At 37.4% G+C, this 27,944-nt stretch overlaps 1 pseudogene; it reads left to right on the top strand.

Moving 5' to 3' along the window:
• The window catches only part of LOC126695952 (G-type lectin S-receptor-like serine/threonine-protein kinase SD1-1), a 58,458-nt pseudogene that overhangs the window by 12,594 nt on the left and 17,920 nt on the right, over nt 1-27,944 (top strand).

The raw sequence follows: 27,944 nt of genomic DNA, 5'->3' as shown, positions 1-27,944 counted from the left end.
TAAGCACACAAGTGTCATTGACACTGCACTTTTGCTATGTCGAAGCATACAGGTGTCAAATTATGATTGGCGGGCAACAGTGGTGAGATGGTTATTTATGCATTTCTCTCAGGATTTTATAGTCCTCCCTGTCCAAAAGAGTGATATGAGTGTTAAGTATAAGAGACAACTTAATCTTACTTATCACAAATACGAGCCACAAAACTCACTTGCTTAGTTGTGCATAAAGATGCTCATCTAAGTTACAAATGATACAAAGTTTAGAAGATTTTGTTTCAATGGCCATCCAAGGTACATAAGTACCAATGTACACAAAACACACACTGTTTTTGTATTTTCTGATTTTTCAATTTTTTTTTTAAATTTTTATATGAAAAAAAAAAAGCAAAAACTGAAAAAATAACCAAACAAAAACATGTTAAACAACCAAAGCATAAAAACTAGACTGACTCAAAACATGAAAGCAAAACACATAAGTAATGCACACACAAAGACAAGAAGAGACAGAGAAAAGTGACAGAATCACTTGGAGCCATTTTCCTTCCACACCTTGGAAGAACATTTCCGTCTAGCAAACCCTTGAACCGACGGTGAAGGGGAAGAATTAAAACCGTTCAAGTTCGAAAGGAACATGAGGGCTTTGAGAAGTTCTCCAAGGGGAGCAAGAGAGGATTGAAGCTGATTCTGGTTGCCAAATGCTATCATGCCGTTGCTTTGTTGAGTGGCAAGCCACTTGTAGCAATTTGGTCGAGTATGACCAACAGCTCCAGAATGATGACAGAGATGCTGCTTCTTTTGTTTAGGCTTTTGAGAGTTAGCCTTCTTAGTCTTAGGGTTTTTAACATCTTTTTTCTCAAGTTTAAGGGGTGCTCCTAAGATAGATTTACCCTTGTCTATGTTCTCATTAGCTAATTCAGTTTTAATCTCATTGTTCTCAGTTTTAACATTATTAGCAGGAGGAACAAAAACAGTAGTACTAGAAGAAGCAGTATTAGAGGAAGAAAGTCCATACCCTAAACCTGTTCAATCTGAAGAAGATTTCTGAATGCTTAGCATCTCATCCAGCTTTACGCTGGAAGTCCTTCTCCAATTGAGCTCTGACTTGAAACAGCTCCGTTTCAAGCTTCTTAGTCTTCTCAGCCAAGAAATTGTTCTCAAATCTCAATGCTCCAATAGTCTGATTAGCCTCATAAAACTTTGTGGAAAGCTCCTCACAGTCAAGTTCCACATCACTGAGCTTCTTGGTGGTTAGCCTATATAATTTCTCATGCTTCTCAGAAAGCTTATATAGCTTCTCATAGGCTGTATGGATGTCATCTTGATCATCCATCTTCTCAAACTTAGATTCCACCAACTCCTCTTCTTCAACCACATCTTCAACAATCCCATCAGTAGGATTAACAGTGGCCGTGAAGGCATTTAAGATTCCGTCATCCTCATTGTCGGAATCATCCTCAGGCTCAGTGTCGCTTAAGGTAACAGCAAGTACCTTGCTCTTCCCAATGCTCTTGAGGTATGTAGGACACTCATGCTTCATGTGACCGAAGCCTTGACACCCAAAGCACTTAGGTCCTGAGGGAACAGTGTACTGACCACCTTCCTTAGCATCCTTATTATCTTTGTCTTGGCCTTTTAACTGAGAAGAACCGGATTGCTTGCAGTCCTTGTCGAAACCCTTTCCATTGGCGTTCTTCATAAACTTCTTTAACTGCTTAGTGATGTAGGACTTCATCTTGGAATCTTCATCATCAGAAGATTCATCTGTTTCACTGCTCTTGGCCTTCAATGCCATGCTCTTGCTTTTACCCGACTTGCCTATTCTTGTCAACCCTAGCTTATAGGTCTGCAAGTTTCCAACCAGCTCAGTCAGAGGAATCTTGTCAATATCCTTTGATTCCTCTATTGCCGTAATCTTGGCATGAAATCTCTCCGGCAGAGATCTGAGCACTTTCTTCACAATCTTGGGTTCAGGGATGGTTTCTCCAAGATTGAAGGCTGAGTTCACTATGTCCTTTAGCTTGGCATAGAACTCATCGAAAGACTCATCCTCCTCTATCTTTATCTCTTTAAAGCTTGTAGTGAGCCTCTGAAGCTTTGAGTCCTTGACAGCCTTAGTACCCTCATAGGTTGTCTGGAGAATGGTCCAAGCCTCTTTGGCAATTTCAGTGAAGGATATCTTCTTGAACTCCTCATTGGTGACAGCACTGAACAATGCATTCAAAGCTCTGCTGTTGAAGTTTGGCGCCTTAATCTTGGCATCATCCCAGTCAGCTGGCGCTTCTGTAGGCTTAGTTCAGCCTATCTCCACAGCTTGCCACACTTTCTCATCTAAAGACTGCATGAAAGCTCTCATGCGTACTTTCCAATATGCATAGTTAATACCATCAAATAAAGGAGGTATGATTAATGACTGTCCTCTATCCATGACAAACAGGGGTCAATGGATCAACACAACAAAGATTAAACCCTAATCAGAGTGTGCCTACTTTGATACCACTTGATAGGCCACAAACTGAATGACCCCTTGTGAAATTAATTAATTAATTAACCAAGTTATTAATTAATCAATTTATCATGCAAACACGTGGTAGCACAAACAAATCACTAATAAACTAAATATGCAGCGGAAAATAAATAACACGGTGATTTGTTTACGAATGGGGAAAACCTAACGGCAAAAACCCCATCGGGTGATTTTAAGGTCACCACTCCCAAAACTCCATTATTATCACAACAAGCGGTTACAAGTAAAGGAATCCCAGTACCTTACCAACCTACAGTTGAACCCTTACCCCAATACCCAATTGGACTTGTTCTGTAGTGACAGTTCCCCTTTCAAATGCACGACTCCTAGTACATGACTAACCAATTGCATGGATCCTAGTACGTGACTTCAAACACCAACTAAGAAGGTTGTTGGTTGCAAAATTCTTTAGTTCATCCAAACGATGAAGATTTAGAAGATGCTTGGTCACAAAACCCTACGGTGCACATATACAGCAACTTCTTCAAGAGAAAGAGATGAACTAGGGCAAGAACTTCATCTCCGGTCACAATTTGCTTGAACATAGTTTGCTCAAAGTTTGTGCAACTTGTGAACACTTTGACGGCCCTTAAACTGATCCTTTTATATGTTTAGGGTTAGGAGAAAAGGAAACCCAAAGACACATTCACGGATCCCAAGAAAATTAGATTGAAATTCTGAAAATCTTAAACCTCGATAGATAGCAAGTGTTGAGAAGTTTTTGAGAAGGTGTCAAGCACACCGAATGAAGAACAGCTTCCTTAAGCTCAATAGATGCAGCTGTCGAGCCAGTTGTCGAGCTTTAATGATTTTGCACTCTAAACTTGTTCTCTTGAACAGACTTGAAAGCTTTAATACTTGATCTTGAAACAAGATTTCTTGAAGTATTTAAAACATCCTAAATCTATTCAAATACAAGTAAAGTGCGTTTTGTCAAAGGATAAGTCAATAACATAAAATCATGACATATGTTCTTAACAAGTGAAACACATATGTCTTAACACAATACATGTTTCAAAAGTTGTCCACTTCAGCTTCACGTATTACCAAATACAATAAAGCATGATATCATAAAAATATGCATAACACACCAATGAGAGTAGACATGGCAAAACGGGTGGGTCGGGTCAGGTCGAGTCGGGTCGGGTCAATCGAGTTGTGGATTAGGTCAGGTTGGCCTGTATTTTTCACATGAATATTTTTATTTTTTAAATAAAGAAAACAACTTGTATTTGCCATTTAGAAAGTCATGCAACAAATTACTTAATGTAAAATGTATTATTTTGAATTCACCACTTATATTAAGAATGAACTCAGTTAAACTTATTAATACTTATTCAATAATTTTAAAATTATACAAATCTCGACATTACTAACTAAAACAAAATAACACAAAGATAAGTAAAGCAAATACACAAGTTTTATTTTTACACAATATCAACATCCCAAAATATAAAACAAAATTACAATTGACTTATTGGATAACTCATTTGACAAAAAATAAAAACATATAAGAAATTTACAATCTTGAAAATTAATTTTATAATCCATTATCAATTGTGGTTGGCACTCTACTTCAATTTGAGAAAATACATTAAAGTTTGATTGTTTACTTATTTATGTATGGTCTCTTTTGTGAATATGATATCATTGTTAAGCAACACACACTTTAGGAAATATCATAATTTATTTTGAAAAGTCGTTTATTTTGGACATAAATTATTAAAAAATAGGTCTAAGCATTCATAATTTATGCTAATTTGATACCTTGGCATTCACTATTTTCACATTTATGAATGTTTTTCACTTCACACATTTCTACAATTTTAAATTTATGTTTTTTACTCTACTGTAACTAGATTATCTTGGCATGTACTTTGCTATTTGATATCTAAAAATCTTTACTTGTTATAAATGCTCAACCATTTATCTTTCAATTCATTTGCATGCAATTATGTAAATGTCTCAATTGTTTCCTTAAAACTCACAACAAACAATTAAATCAATATTGTCTTAATTTTATTATTTTTTTGCCAAAAAAAAAGTTTTAAAAAATGGTTTAGGTCACGAGTAGGTTGACCCACTAAAAACAAGAGTCGGGTCACAAGTTAATTTGTTTTTGCTTTGGGTCAAAAAAATCGGGTTTGAGTCAGGTATTTTTTGGGTCGGGTGAGAAAATTTTGACTTATTTTGCCATGTCTAAGTGAGAGGATTCCTGACAACAGAAATTTGTGAGTTAACTAACAATTCTCACAAGAGGGGAAAATTTTGGAAATTGAGATTGAGGAAAATTCGATTAAAGCATTTCTTCGAACAATATGAGAGGACTCGAGAAACCAAAACTCTTAACCACTAAGGGCCTATTTGGTTTACTCTTAACTCAAAACTCAATTCTCATTTCTCATTTCTCATCACTCAAACTCAGTTTTCATAACTCATATCTCTATCTCTACTTTTTCCTTAACTCTATCTTATTTTTGATTGGTTTCAAATCTAGGTAAGCTTAACTCAAAATTTTGACAAAGTGGTGGAGCCCCTTTATTGTGCAAATTAGAACGATAACATGTCTCTCTCCTCCAACTCTTTCATTTTTCCTCTCCTCTTTCACGAAGCTTGAAACATTGAAACCTTTCTCCTCCCATTTTCAACCTTTACCACCTCCAACAACCCATAAACCCACCAATTTTAATTCTCAAAAACCCATAAACCCACCAATTTTTTTACATCCACCACCGTACAAATCACCAAAAATCAAACCCATCCACCATAGCAGATCCACCAACACCTTCAACATCACAAAAAATTCTTTTACATATATATAATGAAAATAAAAATAAAAAGAAATACTAGAAAAACTTACCCCACAAAATCCACAACTCCAAGCCCAAAAAGCACACCTTAACCCGATTAAAACGCAAATCACAATTGAAATCGAAGTCCTCTGCCATCATCGCGTGAAGAAAAAGAAAGAATGAAGAAGAATAATAAGAAGCTGAGAAAAGAAACCAAAGTGAAGAAGAAAGAAAGAAAAGAAAAAAGAAAAAAAGAGAAGAAGATGAAAGAACCCAAGCGTGAAGAAGAACGAAAAAAAAAAAAAAAAATTGGCGCTGTGAAGAAACAACCCAAAAAAAAAGAATGGCGCTGGCCAAAAATGCCTAGAAAAAATCAGTGTGAAGAAAGAAAGAAAAAAAATCAATGTGAAGGGATGAAGAAAACAAGAAGCAGCCGCTGCAAAGAAAAAAAGAAAGAAAAGAAAAGAGAAGAATGGCACTAGAATGAAGAAGGAAGAAAGAAAAAGAAAAAGATTAAAAATAAAAAATGGAAAGAAAGAGAGAACCAGAACCATGCGTGTGACCCAAAGAAGAAAGGAAGAAAGAGAATGGATGTGACAAGACTTTAGGTGGGTCCCATTATTTTTATGTATTTACTAAAATACCATATAACTCATAACTTGGAAATGTGAAAACACCAAAATTGTGTTTTTAGTTTCCATCATCCAAACTCAAAATTTTGAGTTTTTGAGTGATGAAAACAGTCATCCAAAACCAAGCCAAATACTTTGTCATCTATGAGACCCACTCATTTTGGATGATGGATCATGAAAACTGAGTGATATCACCCAGTTTTCATGCTATCCAAACATGCTCTAAAATTCTTATCTATTGTCGTAAAATTTCTTACTCTTTTTTGAATTTGTTTTTTAAAGCCAAAATTCCATTAAAAAAAATCATTTTTTAAGGAAGCAAAACCCATGAAAAAGGAAGAAAATGAACAGATCCAAACCAATTAAACATCTACCAATATATAAATAAGTGACATTGATTCTAAATTTAAAAAATTACCAACAACGTAGATCTCCCATTGCGTGAAATAGTTGACCACGTGTACATTCCCGTTCATACACCGAACAACTTACATCTTCCACTGCGTGAAATAGTTGACAACGCAATGGTGACCTGCATTCCCGAATCCAACGTGTTACAGACCTAAGGTGACAAGGGCGTGCATAATATGAGGATAATATAAATGATGGCATGGCATGCAAGGAAAATCAGAATAAGGATAGGGGAATAGAAAATGGTAGGCATAGAAAGAATTTAGTTTTTCTTTGTATAAGTTTGGTTGGAGGTGGAAAAGTTGATGGACAGAAAAACTTTTTATTTGATAGAAAAGAAAATTAAACATAGAAAATGATATTTCTATAAATTGACATATGCCCCTATTACATAAATATATATATATATATATATATATATATTTTATAAAAAAAAAAAAAAAAAAAACTAATGTTTAGACAAAAGGAAAAAGAAATTAACGCGAAAGGAAGAGGGGCATATGGTTCTTTCTTGAACTTGAAATAGAGGGAGTAAAAAGTCAATGATGTGTAGAACTGGAAACAATGAGCACCCTTTCTTATATGTCTATTGTTGATCAAGATTCCCACCCACGAACTCTTGACAATATTGGCGCTTTAGTTTATATTCGTGAATTCTGCTTTATAATTTCAAATCTTACTGCTCAGTGCCAACCATTCCATTCCTTTGTTAACCTTTCTTTCACATCCTAGTGCAAAAATTAAGGATCAGGACAAAGTGACCAACTACAAAAAATGCGACATCTGCAAAGTGGAAATTTTTGTTCACAACAAATTGTATAAATTTCAAAGAAAAGCCACCTTGCTCAGTGCATGACCTTTCTATGTTATAGTCTTCGCTCATCATAATGGGTATAACTTCAATACTTTGGCTATGAGCTCTAAGAACAGAAAGCAATGGGCATCTTTGCTTTTGTGTTTTTGAGTTCCAGTTTGTTTCTTTTCTACTTTGTATTTTCAGATGCTGCTGGCAGCATTACCCAATCCCAATCCCTCAGTGTCGGCACAAACTTGGTCCCTAAAAATGGAGGCTTTGTCCTGGGGTTCTTCAGTACAGGAAATTCCACTAATCGTTTGTTTAGGCGTATTGAGAGACAAAAATGGGCGTTTAGCAAATCATGAAAATCTTGATATGTTTGGCTAGGCAGAATTTGTGGGATTGCATTTTTGAATATGCAGATTTTTGCGTTTCAAGAAAGGCAATTTCCCGTTGTAATTTCGATATTGCGCGATTTGCAAATCGTGATACCGCTAATTTTTTTTGTCTGAAAACCGAAAATAGCCTCTGGCTCCATGCTTATCCTCAGTCCTCTAACTTCACCATATATATCCTCAGTCCTCTGCCTATAGACTCATCAGTTTCACAAGGATTGGTTCTCTCTTCTTTGTTTTTGCTTTGCTCTGTTTATCGTTGTTCTTCATCGCAATTCCGGGTAACTATTCTCCATTACCCATCTTTGAATTTATGATATATATTTGGGCTTTTGGCATGTTGGTTTACACTATTTGAACTCCATTAGAGATTTATTGTTGTTGCTGCTACTAGTAAGAGCTCTCTTTGTCTCACAGATAGCCATCCATGAGTAAACAAGCTCTTACCTTAATTGGGTGGGGTTATATGAGGAGATGAAATTTGTTTTAGCTACTATTGTAATCGTTAATTACATATGTGTTTTTATATTATTATGCATTAGTTTAATTACAATATGATTATATGACATTGTTAGAAGGTTTTGTACAAGGATTGATGTTTAAAGTAGCTGGGTTCTGCAGAAAAATCTTGTTTGATTCTTTGTGGTTGTAGAACTTACCTACGAAACATACTCCTACTATGCAATTTTCTCATGGGTTTGGTTGTAGAACTTGCTATATTTGGCTGAACATTAACATTAACATTAACAAACTTATGTTTTTTTTAGATGGGTAAGCCATCCCAAAATAGCTCAAATGTTAGAGCTCAATGGCCATCAAGAGTAACAACTATTGTTAGATTCTAAGACTTTAGGAACATGATGTATTAGAACTTCAATGTGTAATGTGTTGGCAAATCATGATCAAAACTTAGAGTCTAGATTTAGACTGCTCAAAGTGTGTTTATGTGTAAAGTTGGAATCGAGTGATTGCAGAATTTACTGGACTAAATTTGCAAGGCTTGATCGATCGAAAATTAGACTCGATCAATTGAACCTTGTGCAGATTGTTTTTTCTGCAAAATTTCCAACTCAGCCTAAGCCCATATGACGTGTAGGGTTTTATGTTTTGCTTCAAGTATAAAAGGAAAAACCCTAGCTATGTTTTAGATGTTGTTGATATGCTGTGTGTGTGAATCTCTTGTGAGATCTAGAGGTGTTTACCTTTATACACACTTAGGGTTATCAAGATCAAGATTGATGTCAAGAACTTGGTGATCTCTTCAGTTGCTGTTTCAAGAGCTTAAAGAAAAACACAAGTAGGAGAACTTGTGGTTGCTATGGATCAAGGAAAGAAGTAGTTCGTGGACTTGGAGCTGTCATGTGGTCGTGGTAGTAAGTTTTTTACTCGAGATAGCAATAGGATGTTAGTGGTCTAAGTTCTATTGTACAAACTTCAATTCTTTCATAGTGGATCTGTTTTACCTTGAGGATAGCTAGGTTAAATCCTCCCCAGGTTTTTTACCGGTTTGGTTTTCTTGGGTTATCATATCGTTGTGTTCTTTATATTTCCGCATTATTTACATGATATGTTTACTTGTGTTAACCTATATCTGAATAATTTATCTAAGTAATCACTTGACTAAATAACTAGGTTAAACAACTTGTGTTTTAAGGGGTCTACAAACGTACTACTATCTTTTGTGAAGCTTGTGTGGATGAGGTATTTAAGGGTAATTGACCTAATACCCACTTTAGTAAAAAGGGTTGAACAAATATTATTGCAGCTTTTGAAAAGAAAAATGGAAAGGAATATCCTAGGGTGAAGCATAAGCATAAATGGGATGGATTGAAGAAAGATTGGGTGCTTTGGAATAAGTTAAAGGAAGCGAAACTGGATTGGGATGAGATGCAACCAAAGGAACAATAGTTTGCAATTGATAAGTGGTGGGAGAGGAAGCTAATGGTATGTTTTGTGTAACCCATTGTATGTATGTTTTATTAGTAGATAAACTATGCTAATTTGAGTTATTAATGAAAATATTTAAACTTGTAGGAGGTACCTGAAGCTACAAAATTTCGAGAGAAAGTATGGGCTCCACTTATAGGAGGTAGCAATAGAATGTTGACTTATTAGACATTATATTTAAAGACATTGCAGCCACGGGAGATTTAGCATGGGCCCCACTTCAGGTGTGTTACCTAATGATCTTGAGACACCTAAGGAGGGGTTAGGTGACACTTCTGCTAACTCATCTTCTCCCAACAATGATAATGATGTTCATGAAGATGAGACTCATAACCTCACACAACCACCTAACCCAACACACACACACACAAAAGGAAAGAAGCGAGCTTTACCATCATCCACACAAAGTAAAGGGAAGAAACGAGGAACAACATTACAGTTGACACAACAGCTTAGTCGTAATATCATGAAACATGTGTGCACCTTAGATGGCATTGAGAAGGGTTCCGAACTCTACCTCATGGCAGCACGTATTTTCAAAAATGAGAAAAGAGAAAAAAGTTTTTCGTGATGGAAGAACCAGATTTACAACTTCAGTTTCTGCAAGAGGAGGCAAGATTGTTAGGAGGGCACTACTTTGGCACTTAGGGTGTTTTATGTTTTATCATTTGAATAATGTTTTATGGAAGAGAGAGATGTTTTTAATGTTTTATTGTTTTATCCTTTGAATAATGTGGCTGTTAGAGTGTTTTAAGTTGTTGGGCTGTTAGGGTGTTTGAATTACAAAGATAGAAGCTTGGTTGTATCTGTGAATAGAAAGCTATTAAATTAAGAGTTGGGACCTCTTTTCATTGTTCTCACATCTGCCAATACATCAACTTTATATTTTCACCAATGTTGAGTTTGTTAGGTTTCCTGATAAAGAAATTAAATCAGTGTTGTGTTAGGATCATATTGTGTAGTGATTGAGTAGTGCAGTGGCACCATATTGTATCAGAGTGTTAGAATCTTTGTGGACTGATTGAATAGTGCAGTGGCTGCTGTAATTAGTGAATTTGCTGCATTACTGCTGTAATTAGTGAGTGCCGTAGCCAATTACAAGGTTCAATCCTAGGAATAACTGAATAATCACTTAGCTGTTATAAGTGGTTACTTGCTAGGCTCAAAGCGAAAAGAGATGGTTCTTGTACAACTTGTAATAAATTTGATTATGCTCCTTCGAGCGACAATTTAATTTCTACATCCTCTTGTGATGTCTTGCTTTACAGGGTATGAAGCACCAAATTTAAGATACAATAAGTAACTTCTATCTTTTACTGGATCAAGTATTGTAACCTAAGATGCTTGCTATATAGAGGAAACTAATTACATATTTGGGTGCTTGAAAGTACTAGCTAACTTAACATGTAAACATGAAGCTTGCGGTAGAATTGAAAATTTAAAGCCAATAATGCTATGAGTTAGACAAAGATCTGTACTAGTTTATTGCTAAGCATAAAAAGGATCTAAATTTGAGCCAAATGATATCCAGTCCTCCGTGGTTTGAATTGGTGGAAGCAAATGTTTTTCACATACCATGATTTATCATATATGAGCTTTTACTAAGCTCTTGAATTGAACCTAACTACCATCATCCATGTCTTATAGCTGTTTTTGTTCTTAGTTGCAATTCTTATTCACTAGCTAAGTCAATTCTTGTCCTAGATAGTATTAGACATTCGTATGACATATTTCACTCTCTCAAAACACCTAGACACCATACATTTGTTCTCTCCCTATAATCATTTTCTTGATCTTCATAGGTGCTTAGCGTTTTTCCAAGTCAAAGAAAGAAAGGTCTTGCATTAAAATTTTAAAAACCAAAAAAAAAAAAAAAAAAACTATTACTAAAAGGTTGATAAGAACAATGAAAAAATATATTTATCTAATAGAGCATTGGAGCTTTAGCTTTGACCTCGCTGAATACAAAACATGATGGATTTATTTGTATCATCTATTAGAATCAGTGCTGATTTATATAAACATTTTTCCACCTGAGCACTGAAAGTGAAATCACTGACATGATATTGGGAGTTTTCTTTATTCTTTTTGTTTAAAGGAGAGAGGGGGCTCTGTGTGCGGGCGAGCGCCCGCCGCCGGGGGGGGGGGGGGGGTGTTTGGTAGCTAAACGTTTTAAAATTTGTTATGATCATAGAAATTGTGTTTATTTTATGATATATGAGTACTAAACAACATGTAATTGTTATGATGTCATTGTGAACAGCCAGCTTGGTTGATGGAAAGAGATGAATACTAATCAACATTTAATTGTTTTATTTTAGTCTTTTAGTCTATATTATTTTAGTCTATATTAATTCTTCAACCTGATATGACAAACTCATATTTTATATGATACAAAACAGAATTATAAGGACAACATCCAGAGGAGATGCATGATTACTGATATAAATGGCTCTCTTATTGGAAAATTCAGCACCCTCTATCATATTTTGTGGGTTTTTGTTGTGTGATAGATACTTATTTTGATTTATCCGGTTATTATTTTTTAAATGTTTAATCATTTTCTTTATTGTGATTTATCTAATTTATTGCTATAATATTTTAGGTGTTATTCCTATGGATTACAATGATTATATTGATAATAGTGATGAAAATAATTCTTATGATGTGGAAAACGATAAACATGATGATGAGGAATTATATGATCTTGCTATTGCTGGATGTCATGTTGTAGTGACATATTTGATAGGCCAAGAATGTATTGACCCATTGTGATGAATTAATTGATTAATTAGTCAAGTTTATTAATCAATCAAATTAACATGCAATATGCGTGATAGCACAAACAAATCACCAATTAAACTAAGTATGCAGTGGAAAATAAATTGACACGGTGATTTATTTACGAATGGGGAAAACCTACACAGCAAAAACCCTACCGGGTGATTTTAAGGTCGCCACTCCCGAGAATCCACTATTATTAAAACAAGTGGTTACAAGAAAAGGAATCCCAGTACCTTATACCAACCTACAGTTGAACCTTTATCCTAATACCCAATTGGACTTGTTCTGTAATGAAAATCTCTTATTTTAATGCACGGCTTCCAGTACATGACTAACCAATAGATGCGCAGATCCCAGTACGCGACTTGATCACCAACTTGAGAAGGATGTTGGTTGCAAAGTTCTTCAGTTCATCACACGATGAAGATCATGAAGTTGCTTGGTCATAAAACCCTATAGTGCACAAACACAGCAGTTTCTTCAACAAAAATATGAACTAGGGCATATGTCTCCGATTCACAATATGCTTGTGAAAAGCTTTTGCATTGTGTTGCATCAGCTATGACGACCCTTAAAACAATCCTTATATATGTTTAGGGCTGTGAGAAAAGAAAGCCTAAACACATTCTCACGGATTGGAGTGAAATCAGCTCTAAAAAACTGAATTTCATAAACCTCGACAGATAGGGTATCTATCGAGATAGTTGTTGAGCTTCGAGCTTCACAGCTTTTTAAACCTCAATAGATGCTAGCTGTCGAGCTTTAAAATCCTGCACTTTCTCACTTGATTCTTGGACAGACTTGCATGGTTTTAACACTTGAACTTGAAACCTTATTTTTTGAAGCATTAAACACATTCTAAATCTACCCAATTACAAGTAAAGTGTGTTTTGTCAAAGGATTAGCCAATCACATAAAATGTTGACATATGTTCCTAACATGAATCACATATGTCCTAACAATATTATATGAAATATATTGACAAACAACCTTGTAGAGATTCTGAACAAACTGGCTATATGTGTTTGATGGATTGTTTGACTGGTAATGAAATGAAATGTTACGAAATGTTTAGAATGAAGCCACATGTTTTCCTTCAATTGTGTAATGTTTTACAACATACATATGGACTTCAGCACACAAGGCATATTAGGCTTGAAGAGTTAGTAGGTATATGTTTGATGATACTTGGACAAGGAGAATGTCACAGGTTGGTTCAAGAAAGATTCCAACATTCTGGTGAGACTATACATAGACATTTTCATAGAATTCTGAAACACCTTAATATAATGTCAATGGATATCTTCAAGCCTTCTGACCCTACATTTAGCGCAATTCTAAGTCATATACAAAATAATCCATTATACATGCCACACTTTCAGGTTTTCATTTCATACATTCTAATTTGCTTATAATATTTGTTAGGATTATCTCCTAAGTACCTAAAATTTATATTCTATTTTAGGATTGTATTGGTGCCATTGACGGTACACATATCCAAGTTATTGTTGGAGACGACAAGAAAGCTCCATATTATAATAGAAAGGGTGTGCCATCTTTTAATGTGATGGCAGTATGCGATTTTGATTTACTTTTCATTTGTTATGGCTAGATGAGAAGGTGTAGCACATGATACATGTATTTTCTTAGATGCTATCCGTCGATAATCTGTCAACTTTCCAAAACCACCACCAGGTATATAAAATTTTTATATATTAAATATGTAAGAAGGATATTATTTATGTACATCTTACATTTTTTTTTTCTTTTACTAGGAAAATATTATTTAGTTAATGCTGGATAGCCCTTAAGGAAAGGATATTTGCCACCTTATAAGGGACAGAGGTACCATCTTTCAGATTTTCAACGAGCTAGTCGAGGGAATCACATAGAAGAGAGGTTTAACTATGTTCACTCATCACTTCGAAGTGCAATTGAATGAACTTTTGGAGTGTGGAAGAATAGATGGAAAATTTTCATGCAAATGCCATCTTATGACATTAAAGACCAAAGAAACATTAGAGTTGCTACTTGTGTTGTAAGGTTGAATTTATTCAACCATCTAATTGGCTTTATTCCGTGCCAAATTTGCTTGTAATTCAGCATTTAGTAACCCTGTATTTAGGTGGGTTTGTTGTAAGGGTAGTGAGTGAGATAGTGTGAAGATTGCTCAAGAGTGTGCAAGAAAACAGAGTGTCGCGGCTGGGACTCGCGACTGGTCTCGCGGCTTCAACCCGCCAGAAGATGCACACGTGCCAAGCATGCTGGAAGATGAACAGTCATGCTAGCTGGAGCACTACAGGACAAAACAGGACAACTGGCCATACGGTTAACTCGCGACTGGAACTCGCGACTTAGTCAAGCCGCGAGGTCAAGCCGCGAGCCACCCCTGTTTTGGAAAAACCTGACGTTTCGCATTCCACTCCTCTCCAGTATAAATACCCTTTTAACCCACGATTGAAAGAGAGCTTCCAGAGAGAATTTTGAGAGAGAAACCCTAAAGAAAAACCAGATTGTTTCACCCACAATCTCTACCTTAGAGTCTCATCAAAATCCCTCACTCTCTTCCTCTCCATTGTCAAATCCTTGAGAGGCCATTATACCAAACCTGGTTCTCACCATTATCATCTCTGTGAGACAGACGTTTGGAGTTCTGGGAAGCAGTTAGGAAGGAGCCAATATTCATTGGTTGATGCTACGGTGTAGTAGCGGAATCCGGAAAGCTAGAGAAGAAAAAGGTTCGGTGCAACCTCGTTGGAGCAAGAAGCTTGGAGGGCTTAGGTGCATTGGGTAGATTAGGCTTGGAGGGTCTATTGCTGTCCTTGTATCCCAACTATATTTTCTAGTGGATTGATTACCGCTCGGAGGGCGGCGGAGAGGTTTTTCGCCGAGGTCTTCGGTTTCCTCTTCGATAACATATCTGGTGTTATCGCTGTGTTTGCATCTTCCTTCCTCTTTATCTCTGCCTTTACATTATCTGCTGTGGTTTATTTTGTTGTGGCTTAGATAGTTGTTTAATCAATACCATGTTATAGCATATGTTAAGTTTCCGCACACTATTGTTTAACATATTGCGTGTGTTGATTAAATTGGTTTTTGGGGGTCTAAACGTTCAAAAGTGTTTTTGTACACGTTTTTGAACTTTCAATTGGTATCAGAGCGGGTACACAGCTGTTTGGTGTCATTACCATTTGTGTGATCCTAGACCCCTGTGTTGTGGTTGCTGTTCTTGTTTATACCATGTTGAATTGTAGCTCAAGTGTTTGTGAAAAGGTCTCTATGCACATGACTGAAAGGTGTCTTACTGATGACCTTGTAGAGTTATTAAACACTAAGAAACATGCTAGAGTTTTTGTTCACATGCTGAAATTTCTTGAGAATCAGAATCTTGTCTTACACAGTAGCATATCTGAATCAAAATCTTTGATTAAGAAATATAAAAGAAAGAATAGAATGTTGTGTGAAATGATTGAGAATCTGAAAATGAAAAATCAATCTGAAAGTAGCATGAAACCTGATGATGAGTTTGTGTTTGAAGGTCAAGAGTGTCTGTCACATGTGAACCTTTTTGTGCATACCTCTTTCAAGGTGTTTAATGCTTGTCTGTGGTATCTTGATAGTGGGTGTTCTCGCCATATGACAGGGGATAAGTCACTGTTTAAGTCACTCAAAGAAAAGGTGGGTGACTATGTGACCTTTGGGGATGGAAGCCATGCTCAAGTCCTAGGCAAAGGAATCATTGAGATACCCGGTTTGCCTCTGTTGAAAGATGTGCTGTTCATAAAGGGGCTGAAGGCAAATTTGCTGAGCATCACTCAAATTTGTGATGACAACTTTCTGGTACAATTCTCCAAGAAAGGATGTTTGATCATCAATAAAGAGGGGATTCAGGTTTTGGAAGGAAATCGGACTACGGATAATTGTTATGGAATAGTTCCCACGGCACCAATATCATGTAGAAGTGCTCGGGTCGATATGTTGGAGCTGTGGCATCACAGATTTGGGCATGCCAACTTCAAACAAGTTGCCAAAGTCTCCAAACTTGAAGCAGTTGAGGGACTTCCTAAGTTTGGAAAAGTAGAGAAGACCATTTGTGGTGCATGTCAAATGGGGAAGCAAACCAAGGCAAGCCATCACAAGGTAAATGTGATAGCCACCTCTCGTTGCTTGGAGCTACTTCATGTTGATCTGATGGGGCCCACCAGAACTGAAAGCCTAGGGGGAAAAAGATATATCATGGTCATTGTGGACGACTACTCAAGATACACTTGGGTTGAATTCCTTAGAGAAAAATCAGAAGCTTGTGAGAGGCTAGAGATTCTGTGCAAGAAACTACAAAATGAAAAGGGGATTCCAATAGCCAAGATTAGAAGTGATCATGGGAGAGAATTTGAGAATGCAAGATTCGAATCCTTCTGTGAGAAGAGTGGTATTAAAAGAGAGTTTTCAGCTCCCAAAACTCCACAACAAAATGGAGTGGTAGAGAGAAAAAATCGTGTGATTCAGGAGATGGCAAGAGTCATGTTGCTTAATAAACAAATACCTCAAAACTTTTGGGGAGAAGCTGTCAACACCTCGTGTCACATTGGAAATAGGATTTTCTTTCGAGCTGGTACAAAGAAGACTGCATATGAGATATGGAATGAGAAGAAGCCTAAAGTGAAGTATTTCCGGGTATTTGGAAGTAAATGTTATATCTTAAATGATCGAGAGAATCTTGGGAAGTTCGATGCAAGAAGTGATGAGGGTACTTTTCTTGGCTACTCTACTACAAGTCGAGCATATAGAGTGTTCAACAAGAGAACAAAGACTGTGATGGAATCCATAAATGTCAAGATTGATGATGCCTTACCTAAGGTGGAAATGATTGATGATGTAGAAGGGCCGAGCACCGAAGAGCCTGATATTGAGGTAGAAGCTTTGGATATAGAAGGTGAAGAACCTATACCAGAAGTAGAATCGACTCCCATCAACCCAAGAAGGGAAACGAGATCGATGTCTAGAACTTCAAGTCCTCTTACTCCACCAGAAGTTCATCCTCCTATCTCTCGTAGTGATGAAGTTTCCACTTCAAAAAGGCCTTCCTCAAGAATTCTCAAGAATCATCCGGAAAGTAATATCATAGGATCACTTGATGACGGTCTTCGCCTCAGGAAAGGAAATATTCTGCTAGCCAATCATGTAACATATCACTGTTATCTTGCACAGTTTGAACCAAAGAGGGTTGAAGAGGCTCTTCTAGATGAGAATTGGGTTGAATCAATGCATGACGAGCTGAATCAGTTTGTGAGAAATGACGTGTGGGAACTTGCTCCACGGCCTGAGAACGTTCATGTTATAGGCACAAAGTGGATTTTTAAAAACAAAACTGATGAAGATGGGGAGATAATTCGAAACAAGTCTCGATTGGTGGCTCAAGGCTACACACAAGTAGAAGGGGTGGATTTTGATGAATCATTTGCTCCGGTGGCAAGACTCGAATCCATTCGAATCCTCATGTCCATTGCGTGCACCTTGAAGTTCAAACTTTATCAAATGGATGTTAAGTGTGCGTTTCTGAATGGATATCTAAATGAAGAGGTTTTTGTTGAGCAACCAAAAGGATTTGAGGATCCTCATTTTCCAGATCATGTATTAAGATTAAAGAAAGCACTATATGGTTTAAAACAAGCGCCTAGAGCCTGGTACGACCGTCTTACACATTATCTTCTAGATAGAGGTTTCAAGAGAGGGTATGCTGATCGAACTCTATTTGTCAAAAATGATGAAGATTATCTCCTTGTGGCACAAGTCTATGTTGATGACATAGTGTTTGGAGCAACTATCGAAGATCGTGCTACTGAATTTTCTGAGGAGATGAAGAAGGAGTTTGAAATGAGCATGGTGGGGGAGCTCACATTCTTTTTGGGTCTTCAAGTCAAACAACAGAAGGAGGGTATATTTGTATCTCAAGAGAAGTATGCCAGAAATATTGTCAAGAAGTTTGGCCTAGACTCCAAAAAACATGCCTCCACTCCCATGAGCTCTGCCACTAAACTGAATGTGGATTCATCAGGAGTTGAAGTAAGTCCCACGTTGTATAGGAGCATCATTGGAAGTTTGCTCTACCTTACAGCAAGTAGACCGGACATTGCTTTCAGTGTGGGCGTTTGTGCCAGGTACCAAGCTAATCCGAAGGAATCTCATCTGACTGCTGCTAAGCGAATCATTCGATATGTGAGTGGTACTGCAAACTATGGTCTGTGGTATTCAAAAGACTCAAATGCGTGTCTTGCTGGGTATTCGGATGCTGACTGGGCTGGAAGTGTAGACGATCGGAAAAGCACTTCAGGTGGCTGTTTTTATCTTGGTAACAATCTTGTTTCGTGGATGAGCAAGAAGCAGAATTCAGTGTCTCTATCTACTGCAGAAGCAGAGTACATCGCTGCTGGAAGTTGCTGCACTCAGCTTCTTTGGATGAAGAAATTACTTCATGACTATGGAATTCCTCAAGAAACGATGTGTGTCTTCTGTGACAACACCAGTGCCATCAATCTTTCCAAAAATCCTGTTCAGCATTCAAAATCCAAACACATAGAGATACGTTACCATTTCATTCGGGATTTGGTAGAGGAAAGAGTTGTGTGTCTTGAGTTCATACACACTGACAATCAAAAGGCGGATATCTTCACCAAGCCTCTCGATGGTCCACGGTTTGAATCCCTCCGTAAGACCATTGGTGTCGGTACAATTCCTTGACTCTCTTGTGTGTTGTGTGCTTCACTGTTTATATATCTGTCTGTGTTGGAGCACACATTTTTTTTTGCAACTTGTTTCTTGCTTGCTTGTTCTTTTGTGTTTGCTGCTGGTTTTGTTTGTGTCTGATTCATTCTTTTTGTTTCTTGAGTCAAAAATCCAAAAATCACATAAAGAATTTGAAAATCAAAACACTTGATTGACTTTGTTGAGTTTTATTTGTCTTAAAACTCGTTTTGCCTTGTACCTTTGTGCTAATGGCTTTGTGCATTGTCGAGCATTGCTTGTTTTCATGCACTCATATCACTTTGGGAAAAATCTTGAAATCTATGTGATTGTTGTAAATAGATCTTCAAACTTGTCATGAATGATTAGTGAATGGTTATGTTGATCTTGAAACTTGCATAGACTTGTGTCTATATCTCTTCCCATTTTTTATTTTTTTTGCTAAAAAGAGCTCCCTAAATGTAAATCTCCAAATGAAAAGAGATATTGAGCTGCAAAAGCCTGTCGCACATTCTAGTATTTGACTAGGAAAAAGGGTAAGCGACTTTATATTTAAAGTGAAATTTCTTTCAAAAAGGGCCAAAGGCCTATTCTTCTAAGAAAAATGTTATATATCCCTCTCACAATGAGAGATGATTGCCTCAAAAGATCAAATGTTATGGCTGAAAGTGGAGTCAAATGAAAGGCTCCAAGTTATGTTATCAAGTTGTGTGGGAAGTCATATATTCATATTTCTATAATTGAGATTGGTCACATGATCTAGTGCTAATTGTGTATGCCTTGGTTGAATTGATCATTGAAGCTTCACATTAGACAAAGGACTATTTCATTGTTGTTATCCACACACAACACACAAGTTTATGTTTGATAAATGCCATATTCATTTGTGTGATTGTACTTGATAAAATGTGTTTTCACATACTCAATCTTTGTTAATTCAAGCACAAAAAGATTTTTGAGTGTTTTAGGTGTTTTTGGAAAGTGTTTTGCTGAAAAATCTGAGAATTTCAAAAATACAGTTTTGCCCTGTTTTGGCGACTCAGTCGCGGGTGTGTCAAGTCGCGAGTTTCAGTCGCATCTTCGCTGGTCAGTTTTGGCGACTTGTTCGCGAGTGGAAGGTCCAGTCGCGAGATTCACTCAGAGATTTTCGCGGCTCAGCTCGCGACTCACTCGCGGGTAGACCTTCCAGTCGCGAAAAACACTTAGAAAAATTTTTCACAATTTTCATCATTGAGTGCTTTGGCGGCTTGAGCTGGCGACTGTGTGGCGACTTGACCCAGTCGCGAAAATCGCGTGTTTTGGTCATACAGGGGCAGTTTTTAAATTTTTCTGTTTTTCCCTCGATCTTTTTGTGACTGTTCATTATCTTTTTCTTCTGCACTTTCCCTTTCTCACCGTGCCTTCATTGTCGATCTCCGTTGTTTGCTTCTTCTCCGCTAAAAATCGTCGACTCACAGGTATGGTTCCTTGTCTTGCACTCTAATTGTCCTGTTGTTATGGTTTTCCCTCTGGATTATTCACTTCTGAATGTGGGTTTTTGTGTTGGGCTTTGATGTCATCGTTGTCCTTTCTTAGCTTATGATAACCTGTGCTTCTGGTTTTGAGCTCATTTATTTTGTTGGCTGTGTTCTTCATCATATGCTTAGCTAGGGTTAGCTAATTTTTGTCTGATCTGTTGTTGCTATCATATTTCACTTTGATCTTGTGTGGTATCTTGTTAATGTGGTGTTGATTTTGGTCCCTTTACAGCTGTTTTTGTAGGCTTATTTGATCTCTCTACTGTGTAGTTCTAAGTTGGGCCTTTGGTGTCCCTCATTATTTTTTTCTCTGACCATACTCATCCAGCTGTTAGGGTTTCTTCATTGTTCCTACTTTTTCACTAACCCTCTGCTGATATAGTCTGTTGGATTGTGTTTTTGTCATTTCCCTTGTTTATAATACAGACTGGTCATGTCTCCATTCAAAAAGGCTGCTGTGAAAGGAGGTTCTTCCAAAGGGAAGGAACCCGTAATTGATGTTGATGAAGACACACCTCTCCCGAAAGTGACTCGCTCTTCATCACAGCGATTCGATCCCAATAAGTTCAGATCCTATTCAGCATATCAGTCATATGAGAACTTCTTTCTTCATGCCACACCACTACTAGAGAGAGCAGTGGATTTGCCTTCACTTCATAACACTGACATCCCGATATGCTTTGCTCACAAGGATTGGAATTACCTTCTCTCGGATCCGGATATCGTGTATGACGAGTTGGTTAAAGAATTTTATGCGAATGCAATTGTGGAGGGAGATGAACTTAAGTGCTGGGTTCGGCAAAAGAGCTTTTCTGTCTCTCCTACATACCTGGCAGAAATTCTTCACATTAATAGACCAATTTTTCGTCAATCACCGGTCTATGACGATCTATGTCCTGATGAGGAGCTTCTAAGACAAAGTCTTGGTCAAGACTTGGAATTCTCGCCAAATGGAAAATCCATCAGTGTTTCCTCCCTTTCTCCGAAACTGCGAGTGCTTACAATTGTGATGTTTCACAATTTGTACCCTTTGTCCAGTACTGGGTATATGAATCTCGGACGAGCTTTGTTTCTTCATGATCTGGTTTCTGATGAAGAAATTGACATTTGTGCTCACATCTTTCATGTTCTGCGCAAAACCGTTCTTCGCAGTGAGTCTCGGATCTGCATTCCTTTCTGCAGTCTCATTTCACGGATCTTGAAGCTCAAGGGGATCTATCCATCGACTGATGAGTCTCCTATCCCCAAACCGAGTCCGATCAACATGCGTACATACAATGCAAGTGTTGGACATAGTCGGAAGAGAGCCAAACCAGAAACTTCTGCATCTCACAGTGACTCTCAGTTCAGCAATCTCTCCCTCGATGAGAAACTTGATCGCATTGTTTCCTCTGTCCACGAGGTGAATACAAAGATGTCTGGACTCACTGCTTCTCTACACCATCAAAGCAACCGATGGGACATGAAGTTTACTTCTCTTCAGACTCAGTTGGATCAGATTCAGAGAAAACTAGAAGAGGATGACTAGCCTATTCCATGACAAAAAGGGGGAGTGATAGGCATAATCAGAGGGGGAGGATATTACCCTAAGGGGGAGTGTCACTATCTAAGGGGGAGTGTCTTTATTTTTTGTTTCCTTCTTCTCTTTAAGTTGATATACTATGTTTTGTAAAACTGTTATTCTGGTATTTGTGTGTTTGTACCCATATGCTTTTGTAAGCTTTGAGGGTTTATGTTTTATGCATAGTTTGTAGGCCTTGTGGTATGTACCATGCTTAAGTGCAGCCTTTATGCTATGTGAAATCAGTATTTTAAATCCAAATGTTCTGCATTGTGGTTTATGTACTGTCACTCTTGTGCCCTTGTAGGATTGTTCCTAGATGCATATGCCTTGTGTGCTATGCATTGGTTGAGTGTTGTACATACAAGTGTCTTGCCTTGTGCTTGTTAACTTGTATGTCCTTGTGTTCATTCCAAGTGTGAATGAACACTGTGATCACTACCTTGTGGTGTTCACCTGGTTGATCAAGCCATGGTTTGTTTATTAACTCCATCTTATGCTTGATCTCATATTGCCTGTTTCATATGCATTTATAATTTTCTGCTTACAATGATCATGGTGTATTGTTGTGTTTCAGGAGTTTATGTTCATATGATTCAAGTGCTTCACAGCTTCTAGAATTAGGTGTGAGTGAGTTTTGATCAACTGTTCCCAACTCACATGTTAAGTCTAGAGTCTGTTTTAGGGTTTTGTCACGGAATAGCCAAAGGGGGAGATTGTAAGGTTGAATTTATTCAACCATCTAATTGGCTTTATTCCGTGCCAAATTTGCTTGTAATTCAGCATTTAGTAACCCTGTATTTAGGTGGGTTTGTTGTAAGGGTAGTGAGTGAGATAGTGTGAAGATTGCTCAAGAGTGTGCAAGAAAACAGAGTGTCGCGGCTGGGACTCGCGACTGGTCTCGCGGCTTCAACCCGCCAGAAGATGCACACGTGCCAAGCATGCTGGAAGATGAACAGTCATGCTAGCTGGAGCACTACAGGACAAAACAGGACAACTGGCCATACGGTTAACTCGCGACTGGAACTCGCGACTTAGTCAAGCCGCGAGGTCAAGCCGCGAGCCACCCCTGTTTTGGAAAAACCTGACGTTTCGCATTCCACTCCTCTCCAGTATAAATACCCTTTTAACCCACGATTGAAAGAGAGCTTCCAGAGAGAATTTTGAGAGAGAAACCCTAAAGAAAAACCAGATTGTTTCACCCACAATCTCTACCTTAGAGTCTCATCAAAATCCCTCACTCTCTTCCTCTCCATTGTCAAATCCTTGAGAGGCCATTATACCAAACCTGGTTCTCACCATTATCATCTCTGTGAGACAGACGTTTGGAGTTCTGGGAAGCAGTTAGGAAGGAGCCAATATTCATTGGTTGATGCTACGGTGTAGTAGCGGAATCCGGAAAGCTAGAGAAGAAAAAGGTTCGGTGCAACCTCGTTGGAGCAAGAAGCTTGGAGGGCTTAGGTGCATTGGGTAGATTAGGCTTGGAGGGTCTATTGCTGTCCTTGTATCCCAACTATATTTTCTAGTGGATTGATTACCGCTCGGAGGGCGGCGGAGAGGTTTTTCGCCGAGGTCTTCGGTTTCCTCTTCGATAACATATCTGGTGTTATCGCTGTGTTTGCATCTTCCTTCCTCTTTATCTCTGCCTTTACATTATCTGCTGTGGTTTATTTTGTTGTGGCTTAGATAGTTGTTTAATCAATACCATGTTATAGCATATGTTAAGTTTCCGCACACTATTGTTTAACATATTGCGTGTGTTGATTAAATTGGTTTTTGGGGGTCTAAACGTTCAAAAGTGTTTTTGTACACGTTTTTGAACTTTCATGTGTTTTGTATAATTTTATTAGAAAACATGATAGGGAGGATGAGGGATTCAATTGGGATGAGCATGACTTGGACAGATCAAGAAGCAATAATAGTGGAGAAGGTAGTAGTAGACAGGCAAACGGGCTCAATATACAAGATGAAGAGATGAAATTTGTTCGTGACAAAATAGCTCGGTCCATTTATGGGTTGTAAACAATATTTTTATTATTTCTATTTTGGTTTTTAATGTTTTGGATAAGAACTTTTTTTAAAAAAATTATGGATTGTCTAGTATTGATATTGTTAGCGATGAACATTTTAATATAATTTTTTTCCTAACCTTAACAAATTATGCAATTCTTTCTCTTGATGAGTTTTTTTTCAATATTTTAAATTTGATAAACTTCTCTCCATAAATTTCAACAACGACAACATCATTATTGTTGTTATTATTAATGTAATTATTAAGATTAATTACATATTTTCAATAATTAAAAAAAAAAAAAAAAAAAACACTGATTACAGGAAAAATGACAATATACCATTAACAAAATAGTTAAGTCCTTTTTTTGGAATTTACACCAAAAACAACTATTTTTAAAACAGCTTATCGAAACACTTAATCTGGCTTTAAAAATAGAAAATGCATATTTTCACATTTTTGCCAAATGCATATTTGTGGTTTTCAAAATCATGTTTTCAAAACGCACGTTTTAAAAACTAGCGTTTTTAAAACATACATTTTGAAACAGCTTATCCAAACAGGCCTAAAAGATGAACAAAATTAAAATGCAGCTTTCCAAGAACGCGGCTCAAAGGAAAGGCCGCGTTTTTGGGGTCTGAAGCTGCGTTTTCCAAGAACGCGGCTCAAAGGATAGGCTGGAGCCGCGTTTTCCAAAAACGCGGCTCAATAACGCGGCTTCAGGCCAGTCCGGCTAAATATTTTTTTTTTTTTTTTTTTTTTTTTTTATTTTTTTTTTTTTTTAATTGTAGCTTGAGCTGCGTTAAAAAAACGCAGCTTCAGAAATGCTTGAAGTTTCAGTACAAGTCTGGAGCTGCGTTTAAAACGCAGCTTCAAGTTTCAGTATAAAAAAAAAAAAAAAAAAGAAACGTGAAACCCCTCACCATCGAAACAGAAAACTGGCTCTCCGATCGCACAAAACCCTCACCGATCTCCCACACTCCCCTCACCGATCGCACACTCCCCTCACCGCTCCAACACAGTCCCCTCACCGCTCGCACATCCCCTCACCGATTGCAGACAACTCTCACCACTCCAACACACTCCCCTCACCGATCTGAGACAACTCTCACCGATCTCACACTCCCCTCACCGATCTCAGCCCACTCTCACTGATCTCAAGCTACCTCACTTCCACCCTATGTGAATCCCCTTCCTCCCTCCGCTCTTCCTCCTCTTCGTTTCCTTCTCATCGATCGCTGGCACAAACCCATTCTCGCAAGGCCGACTAGCAGTAAGTTTTTCAAAATCTTTTGTTTTGATTCCTGTTTTGGGGTTCCTATTTTTGCTTTACGGTTTCGATTTTAGGTTTAGGGTTTCGGCCATCGATCTAGGGTTTTGATTTTGGGTATAAATGTTCAATTTCAATATTTGGTTTTATATTTCAATATTTGGTTTTGGAGATGTTTGATCGATGAATTCATATTGGGTTTATTCATGTTTGTCATTTTTGCTTGGTGGGTTTTTGATATCTGTGTGTGTGTGTGTGTGTGTGTGTGTGTGTGTGTGTGTTGCTGCTTCTGCTGCTCTGTATGTGTGTGTGTGTGTGTGTGTGTGTGTGTGTGTTGCTTGTGCTGCTGTGTGTGTGTCTGTGTGTGTGTGTGTACGTTGCTGTTGCTGCTGCTGCTGCTCTGTGTGTGTGTATGTTGTTGTTGCTGCTGCTGCTGCTGCTCTATGTGTGTGTGTGTTGTTACTGGTGCTGCTCTGTGTTTGTGTGTGTGCTGCTGCTGTGTGTGTGTGTGTGTGTTGCTGGTGCTGCTGTGTGTGTGTGTGTGTGTTAGTGTTGCTGCTGCTGCTGCTGCTGTGTGTGTGTGTGTGTGTGTGCTGCTGCTCTGTGTGTGTGTGTGTGTGTGTTGCTTGTGCTGCTGCTGTGTGTGTGTGTTGCTGCTACTGCTGCTGTGTGTGTCTGTGTGTGTTGTTGCTGCTGTGTGTGTGTGTTGCTGCTGTTGCTGCTCTGTGTGTGTGTGTGTGTGTGTGTGTGTGTGTGTGTGTGTGTGTGTGTTGTTGCTGCTGTGTGTGTGTGTGTGTTGCTGCTGCTGCTGTGTGTGTGTGTGTGTGTGTGTGTGTTGTTGCTGCTGCTGTGTGTGTGTGTGCGCGCTGCTACTGCTGTGTGTGTGCTGCTGTGTGTGTGCTCCATCATCAAAATCCCAATGATCTCCCACTGGAGGCATCCAGAAATCATCTTCTTCTGCATCACTGTCATTATCAGACATATTTCTAACTTCAGAGATAATCTCCGCCCACTATACCGTTAAACCTATTGACAATGATATTATTACCACTTTAAAGCTGGTTGAAGCTTTCAAAAGTTTTAGGGTAAAAACTTTAAATCACCAAGGTTTCAAGGAATAACTATTGCGGGAATAACTTTTTTTTTTTTTCTTTTGCTAAACAAGTTTTAGAACCTTGATTTGAACAACTTATCTCATTTATGTTAGGTGTGATAACTCAAATGCTTTGTTAGAATTTTTATTATTATTAAAGTACATATTTTGTCACATAATATGCAGATGGTAATAAACTAATAATGACATTTCAGAATTATTGATAATTTGTCCAATTCGGTCCATGTCGGTTTATTCAGTCTACCTTAGTCCTTTCGGTCCACTTTGATCCATTCAGTCTATTTTGGTCCTTTCGGTCCAATTCGGTCCTTTTAGTCCACTTCAGTCCTTTCGGTCCATTCAGTTCACTTCGGTCATTTTGGTCCATTCAGTCTATTTTGGTCCTTTCGGTCCAATTCGGTCCTTTTAGTCCACTTCAGTCCTTTCGGTCCAATTTGGCCCTTTGATCCACTCGATCTAATTGGTCCAGTTCAATCGAAAATGACAAAAAGTAATATAATTATTTTTAATTGTTTAATTTAATTATTTGTGGTATTATTTATTATCTTTGTTTATGTTCCCCCTACATGATATTATTATTATTTTTTTATAGGGGTAAGAAATTTAAAGATTATGGTATTAAATTTAGTATCATAATCTACAATCTTGTAATGCATAAGTTATTCAATGGAATTCTATTTCATATGAAGATTGTGAAGCTCATCTTACAATGTATAAATTATATAACATATCATGGCAGAAATTCATCTGTAAATAAATTTATTGCCCTCTTCATTCTCTAACAATAAACGCCGTTAATATTTTCATACAATCACACAAACTAGTTAATATGATAAAACAAAGCCATACAAAGTAGCTTTTTATGTTCAAGACTCTTGTTATGTGGTTGGAAGAAGCACAGACTTTTTATTGAACATATATATATCGATACAAAAAATTGTAAATGCCTCATGCATTAAATAGACCTACAACTAGTTATGATAATAACCAATCCATTAGGGAGGTAAAGTGCACTAATTTAATTTTTAAACTCATGTTATCCAATAACAAATGTTATACATGGTCAATGAAAAACAAGTCATTTAGAACTGTTTTATGTCATTTCCTTATGCCTTTTCACCCTCTAGTCCTTTTTTTTTTCTTTCTTTTTCTAATTTTAATTTTTTATTTTGCGAAACACACACTTTATTCTTGATGTTTGATTGGGAAATACGAGAAAAAATTTATTTATTTATTTATTTTCTTTTGTTTGGTTTGAGTGAAAAGGGAATGAAATAGGGTTGGCCCAACAAAATTTGGGGCCTAAGGAAATCAGATTTTTATTTGTGACTTTGTTTTAGATTGGTTTTGATTTTGAAGGTATTATTGTAGAGAGTGGCAGTTGGTTGAACTGCAAACTGTGGTTTGGTACAGAATGGCCAACAGTTTAAGTCCATTTGTTTATGAAAT

The sequence above is a fragment of the Quercus robur genome, chromosome 8 (assembly GCF_932294415.1).
Source record: "Quercus robur chromosome 8, dhQueRobu3.1, whole genome shotgun sequence".
In the NCBI taxonomy this organism is placed as follows: Eukaryota; Viridiplantae; Streptophyta; class Magnoliopsida; order Fagales; family Fagaceae; genus Quercus; species Quercus robur.
The sequence above is the reverse complement of the archived record's forward strand: the minus strand, read 5'-3'. Positions and strand labels throughout refer to the sequence as shown.